This window comes from Gorilla gorilla, chromosome 17 (assembly GCF_029281585.2).
Source record: "Gorilla gorilla gorilla isolate KB3781 chromosome 17, NHGRI_mGorGor1-v2.1_pri, whole genome shotgun sequence".
Lineage (NCBI taxonomy): Eukaryota > Metazoa > Chordata > Mammalia > Primates > Hominidae > Gorilla > Gorilla gorilla.
The window spans coordinates 76,443,646-76,451,298 of NC_073241.2; the positions used below are offsets into that span (position 1 = coordinate 76,443,646).

The 7,653-nt window shown below is 44.3% G+C and overlaps 1 protein-coding gene across 3 annotated transcripts in view; it reads right to left on the minus strand.

Annotated features, from left to right (window-relative positions):
- HDHD2 (haloacid dehalogenase like hydrolase domain containing 2) overlaps window positions 1–3,340 on the minus strand; it is a 43,187-nt gene extending 39,847 nt beyond the window's left edge. The window contains exon 1 of one of the 3 annotated variants that reach the window (XM_019014080.3): window positions 3,160–3,340. The gene's annotated coding sequence lies outside the window, so the exon portion shown is untranslated. Of the gene's footprint in view, window positions 1–1,832; window positions 3,135–3,159 lie in introns of those variants that run through there. The other 2 variants (XM_019014081.3, XM_055368811.2) reach the window with 2 other exon arrangements.
- Window positions 3,341–7,653: the final 4,313 nt, after the last annotated feature.

Here is a 7,653-nt window from a genome sequence, read left to right on the forward strand (position 1 = left end):
ATGAAAGAGGGAAAAAGAAGACTGCAGAGGTTAAAAAATATATTAAGAGCTGTGGTTAATCAAATTTCAACTGCAAAATCCTACCTTCTCTAATAGTCCACATGTTATTCTATTTCTGTTCTTTATTGTGACCTTGAATTGAAGGATTATATAAGCAACAGCATCAACTATTACCTCCCTGAGACAGAAAACAGCTTGTTCGTCAAAAGACTAGACCGTTCCTAGGGATTCTATTTGGATGTGTAACAGTTAAAAAATTATTTGAAGTACACTACAAAAGAATGGACCAAAAAAAGGCATTTTCTTTTCATATATACAGAGGAATCTAAAATTGCTTCTCTCAAAACCCAGCTTTTATGGGAGATATCTAATATTCAAGAAGAAACGTTACCTCTGAAGGTGATTAAAGAACAAAATATGAACAAGACCAGAAAAGCAATGAAAGTAAGAACTGTACTATTTACTTGGAGCCAAGGAACTGTCATAATACATATTTATCATTTTAATCCTTATTGAAGCATCCACACAGGCTTAATGTTACCAAAACATTTGAAAAGCCTATATTCTTTGCTCTCACCAGTTCCATAGAACGTACCTTTTAAACTCTAAAATGCTCTTCTGGAGCACCACATATTTGAGAATGACTGACTAAGGCCTAGAATAAAATTGAGGTGCCCCACTCATACCTCAAAATATACTTACTTCTTCAGTTAGTCCCACTAACTTGATCACTTGATCACTATCTCTTCTTGTCCAAAGCTTTGTTCTTTTGTTTTTTTTTTTTTTTTTGGAGACAAGGTCTGACTCTATCTCCTAGGCTGGAGTGCAGCGGCACTATCTCTCAGCTCACTGCAACCTCTGCCTCCCCGGCTCAAGCCATCCTCCCACCTCCGCCTCCCAAGTAGCTGGAACCACAGGTGTGCACCACCACGCCCACCTAATTTTTGTACTTTTAGTAGAGACGGGGTTTCACCACGTTGCCCAGGATGGTCTCGAACTGGTGAGTTCAAGTGATCCATCCGCCTTGGGCTCCCAAAGTGCTGGGATTACAGGCATGAGCCACCAAGCCTTGTCTGAACATGTGTAATACTCGTTACCTGAACTACAAGCTGGTATTTGATAAAATGTAATTGTAAAATACTAATATAACCCTCAAAATAACTATAAAGGCTTCAAAGGTAGTGCCTGATTTTGTTTATCTTGAGTCCATACCCATCTCCCATAATCGGAACAAATTACATGGGACACCCCTTAGAAGAGCCATAAACCACTGACAGTGGTACATATTCAACGCAAAGAAGAAAAGCCATATTCTCTCATCCCAAGAGGAGAACTTCCAGATACTTCAGAGGACATCTGGGCTTGAATATTACTGGGGCATCTCAATCCAAGTCCTTTCACCCTCAAAGGTGCTCTTTCCCAGCCATCCTTATGAGTGGTTGGCAGCACCATCAATCCAAACACCAAATTATGTCAGTTCTACTTCCTTTACAGTCTTATATCCACTTACTTCTCTTCATCGTTTTTAAAACTACCTTTTTGAAGTTGGAAATCAACTCTCATCTAGACTATTTAAACAACTTCTTAATTGTCCTCTCCACTTTGCATCTCCTATTACCCGCCCTAAATTATTCCCTATAGTGCAACAGTGCAGTGGTTAAGGACAAGAACAAAGGAGTTGTATAAATTTATAGCCTGGGTATACATCTCCACTCACTAGCTGGGTGAACCTGGGCAACCTTCTTAACCTTTTTGCCTCAGTTTCTTCATTGCTAATGTAGAAATAATAACACAACTCTAATGGTTGATAAGAGGATTAAAGAAAGTAATACCTATAAAGAATTGTGAATTGTGTCCCGCTCAGAGAAAGGTTGGGTTATGTATGTGGAGGGCTGGGAGAGAGAAGCAAGGAGGGAACATTATGGATATATCAAGGGCTATAAAAATCACAGGATACACATGATGCAAAGTTCTGAAGCATTAGTATAACTTGAGGATTTGAGAAAACATCTAAATATATATTATGGCATATTATTCAAAACTTGCATACTTACAACAAGAGATTTTAATACAAATTTTCCCTTGGGAGATTGGGGCTCTACAAAACATGCCTCCTAAAACCCCTGGGAAGTACAAATTTTCTTTCCTTCCCTATATGGTTCCAGACTTTTCTGGAACCACTGTAGGCATTCAATAAATGACGGTATTATTCAGCCACTCCCCAGTTAAAATTCTTCCAGTGACTCCCCGCTGACCTCTGGATAAAGTCTGAACAATGAACACTGGTGGACAGAGTCCTAGTTTACCCTCTCCAACACATTTGTCTCTACTAGCACCCAAGTTCCATGGTACTGCAGGCGGCCAAGAGCTCTACACTTTGCCTCCCTCATTGCGGGACTTTTGTCTGCAACTACTCGGGCCCCTCTACACCCTCGTCTCCTGGCCTATCCCTTTAGCCCTCAGTCTCAGATAACCATCACTTCCTCTGGCGTGCCTCCTCTGGGTCCAACTCCTTTTCTCCCAGAGTTAGGCTAGGAGCCACCTGTGGTCCTACTACATTTACCACTGTCCTGGTTACCAGCCCGCGCCTCTCCTACTAAACTGTTAAGCTCTGTGCATAAGGGACTGTGTTGCCTTTCCCACCGTGTTATCTAGGCGTTCAATAAAGATCGTGAATTAACTCATGAATCCCGGTGTCCACAGCTGGAAGGCCCCAACAACAAACTCTTTCAGCACCAACTCAACTTCCATCCCCCCATCTCTTGGCTGGGAAGGGGCCTCAAGACCGGTCACTGCACTCGGTTCTAAACCAAGTACCAGGGCCTTAAAAACGCCAAACTGACCAGGAGGGACGCTAGCTCCAAAATACAGCCCAAGAGCACGCTTCGAGGAATGACTGACACACTAGCTTCACGATCCGCCCCGCAGAGACCCACAGAGCGCCTCGCGCCCAGCTATGCGCACGCGCGGGGCCACTGCAAAGAGGGCGGGTCCGACGCGGAAAACAGGGAATGCGCACAGAGCAAGAGCTCACGGCCCGGCCCGAGAGGACGGGGGGCCTGGGGGCGCCACTGGTAGTTCCCGAACCCTGTCACAAAATCTGCTGCCTCCCGGCCCCAATTGCGCTTCTTCCTCTTCAGTCCTACAGCGGCTTCTCACCCACACTCCGTACGCCGTCCTCAGGAAAGGCCCCCGCTAATGGCAAAGCCAGCCACCCGCACTGGCCGCAGGGTCCTCAGCCGGGATAGACAGCCCCACAGCTACCCGACGGACGCCGGAAGTTGGGCCCTGGCCGCGCCGGAAGCCCCGCATTTCCCGGCTCCGCCCCACCCCTTCCTCCGGGATTTCCGCCGAGGCGGTGCAGCTACCGCGCCGTGTTGTCCTCTGTCTGCACCGCCGCTGACGGAAAGGTAGGCCTTTCTGGAGACGCGCTTTCCCAAGGGCGCGGCCTCCTGGGCCGGGATGCACGAGGAAAAATAATCCCCTGCCTTTCTTCGGTAGCCGTTTTCCAGTCCACAGCACCACTGCTGAACCGAGCGTTACTGAGTAGCGTTCTGTGCCTTCACCCCTCCCTTCCTCTACCACTTGTCCACTCTCGAGGTTTAACTAAGAAGTCATACTTTACTAGACAACCCAATCTCAGAAGTCGTCATTTCCCCCTTAGCTACTTGACTAGTACCTGGCACCTCTTGCTTTCTCCATTAACTACTCCCTCGGGCAGCGACGTCCCTCCTTTCCCTCTTCTCTCCCGATTAGAGCCACTACGGGCCGTGCCTTCCTCTTCCACGGGAGCTCTATCTTGGTACACCCAGAACCACCTCCCTCCCTAACCCGCTGCCACACTCGTGGGGGTCTCTACCTGTCTCCTCTTGATCCAAGTAAGTTATGTGGACCTGAATAATAGAGTACGGAAAAGTCACTCTTATGCACTCACTATGAAAATGACTGAACAACTTTCTGGAGCCGTCTTGACATAATAGGATACTCACTCGGGTTACACCTTATACAAGGGTTATACCCCTTGATAAAACCACTGCTCTGTCCTTGACTAGGGACCCATATATGCCACCCGTATGCCACAATCTAACACCCCCACTACCCGAGGCTGCAGTCAGCCTTGTTAGGAGCTGTGACCCATTCTGTCCCTTGGACTAGGAGCCATCTGCTTTTCCTCTCCACTGGATCTGAAGTTTTTTTGTCTTACTCATATATGCTAAGTTTAAGTTTTCTGTGTGAGGGTCTAATTGGTTGAAGGAAAAAGGATTTGGTCCTAGTTTCCCCTTAGGAGCCAGCTGTCTTTGACCAGATTAAGACATCACCAAAGGATTTTAAGTGGGTAATATAAGAAGTGTATTTTTCTAAATGCTTCCTCTGCCTGCAGTATGAATAGATAGGAGAGATGCCAGAACGGGTGAGACCAGATAAGAGACCCACTGCAGGGCCACAAGAGAGATACTTGAACTAGAATGTGTGGAAACAAAGCAAAGAGGATAAATTCATAGGAGGCAAAACAGAAACTGGTGACAGATTAGATTGGGGTTAGGGAGAAGGCATCAATTATCAGGCTCCAAGACTAGGCAATTGGGTAGTGTAACTGATTTTTTTTTTTTTTTTTTGGAGACAGGGCCTCACTCTGTCACCCAGGATGGAGTGTAGTGGCACAATCATGGCTCACTGCAGCCACGACTTCCCAGGCTCAAGGGATCCTCCTGCCTCAGCCTCCCCAGACAGCTGGGACCACAGGTGCACACCACCACAACTGGCTAATTCTGATTTTTGTAGACAGGGTGGGGTCCCATGATGTTGCCCAGGCTGGTCTCAAACTCCTGGGTTAAAGCAATTCTTCCACCTCAGCCTCCCAAAGTGCTGGGATTACAGGCGCGGGCACCAATGCCTGGCCTCATTCAGATTATGTGGAATCATGGGATAGGACTAATGGCTTTCTCCTCTCCAAATGGATCTACTTGATGAAAGGCAAGCTAAGAAGAAATTCAGCCCCTCCAAAGGGAGGGACTGGATTCAGAAAAAAAAAAAAGCGGGGGGGCAAAAAACCCAAAGGAGTGAAGCCATAAAGCAGTATCTGAACTGGAACAAAAACAGTAGGAAAAACTTATCTTGATCATTGATACCCTTGGACATAGCCCACTGTGTCCCAGGTCCTTGCATCGAATGTTTTCACAATATTTGACTTCTAATGAAAAATCAGGGGCCAAGAGAAATCTTAGCAAAGAAGAATTCCATTATGATTGGTATCAAAATGTTATTTTTGTTGTTTTGAGACGGAGTCTCACTGTGTAGCCCAGGCTGGAGTGCAGTGGCACAATCTCAGCTCACTGCAACCTCTGCCTCCCGGGTTCAAGCGATTCTCATGCCTCAGCCTCCCAAGTAGCTGGAATCACAGGCATGTGCCACCACACCCGACTAACTTTTGTCTTTTAATAGAGACAGGGTTTTGCCATGTTCATGGCCAGGCTGGTCTCAAACTCCTGACCTGAAGTGATCTGCCCGCCTCGGCCTCCCAAAATGTTGGGATTACAGGCGTAAGCCACCATGCCCAGCCTCAAAATGTTACATTGGTAATAACTTAGAAACTAATAAATCAATGAGAAAGTGATTTGCTTCATAAGAAACATTTTACTTAAGGAGAACATCTCTTTGGTTGAAGCACATCTAGATAGAAACATTAGTGATCTGGAAAAGATATATATATATATCTGGACCAGACTTCTGTTCTGAAGGTTATTGACCAATTTTACAGATAGGACAACCAAAAACTACTGAGGTCTTAGGAAGTTTATTTGCTTTCAGTCACATGGTAAAAGGTTTGCTTGATATATTAGAAATATCTTGCCTCCTAGTCTTTTTACTAGTCAAATATCTTGCTTTCTCTTGTCATTTCACCAGTAATACACATCTAACACATATAGAACACAGATTGCCTACTCTTATTGTATCTAAAGCAAGGATTTTGATGGGGAGAGGAAGGTGGGAGAACTCATTTAGCTTTTTATTTCAATAGCTTTAGAGGTACAAGTGGTTTCTGGTTACATGGATGAATTGTATAGTGGTGTAAAGTCTGAAATTTTAGTGCACCCATCACTGGACTACTGTACATTGTACTCAGTATGTAGCTTCTGTTTCCCTCACCCCCTCCCACCCTCCCTAAAGCAGGGATTTTATTTTTTTATATTTTTACTTTCTTAACTTTTAGTTTTAGGGGTACAAGTTTGTTAAATAGGTAAACTTGTGTCACGGGGGGTTGGCACAGATTATTTCGTTATCCAGGTGCTAAGCCTAGTACCCAGTAGTTTTTTTTTTCTGGCACTCTTTCCCACCCTCCACCCTCAAATAGCCCCCAGTGTCTGTTGTCCCCCTCATGTCCATGAGGTCTTATCATTTAGCTCCCACTTATAAGTAATAACATGTGGTATTTGGTTTTCTGTTCCTACATTAGTTTGTTAAGGATGATGGCTTCCAGCTCCATCCATGTTCCCACAGAAGGTATTATCTAATTCTTTATGGCTAAAGCAGGGATTTTTATAAGATACTTTTTAGCTATATTTTTGAAAATTTAGGGTTTTATGGAAATGCCTTGGGAAGCCTGACAAAAGTGCAGTGGAGGCTGAATAGTGAGCCTTTGAATCCCAGCCCTACTTCAACTAAAAACAAATAAATGGACCTACTCTCATCTGGTTTAGATACTGGAATGTTACAGTTCTGTGTCAGAATTCCTTTGAAAATCTGGTTCTGCTGTTAATTATAGAAGTTTGAAAACCACTGTACTTGATTAGCGATGAATTTGGTTAATATCTACAGACTAGAGCCAAGAACCTTCGCACAGTTCAGAGACATGCAAACACAGGGCCAGAATACATAAGGACTATAAACATCATCCGTATTTGGAGTCCAGAATCATCACAAATTGTTAATCCTGATAATAGATAAAGGGGAGGACATGGGCAGGCCAACAGGCACTTAAGTTACTGTCTACTAAAATAACACACTCTGTTTACTGAATCACAACTGCTCTGGGGAAACCAGGGCTGACCAGTGAAAGCTTACAGACCCCTCTTCAGCCACAAACTGGAATTATGAAGTGGCCTCCAGATATGACATATTTTGATGTTCAGTTCAGTGCTTCACTTTCCTCAGAACTACTTGGCTGCAGAATACTTTGATCCTGGCCCTTCTGTGACTGCTCCCTGATGGAATATTTGGACAAAATCCCAACACTGAATTAAGATGAAGGTATGCTGTAATGTCTTATATGAAAAATAACATCAGATCAAGGTCTCTCTTTTCTTTCTTTTTAAAAAATTTTGTACTGCTCATACCATATGGGGAAATGGGCCTGCCCTCAAGTAACTGCTTCTTTTGAATCTTTTCAGTAGCTCAAACTTGAACTCAGGCATCAGTTCTTTGTAAGGCTAAAAGAACACGGCCTCTAAGTACCAAATTAGTCATTCACATGAGCCAAGTAATCAACTAAGAATCCTTGGTACTTTCCTTGGACTAGCTGCAAGCCTACAGTCCAAAGATCATTCATTGATCTCTAACTCAGGAAAGGCCAAAAGGTACTTAATACCTGCTCCATAGTTTTAGAAGTAACTTAAGTCATGAAATAAAAGGTGCTCATGAGTCTTCTGGATGTAT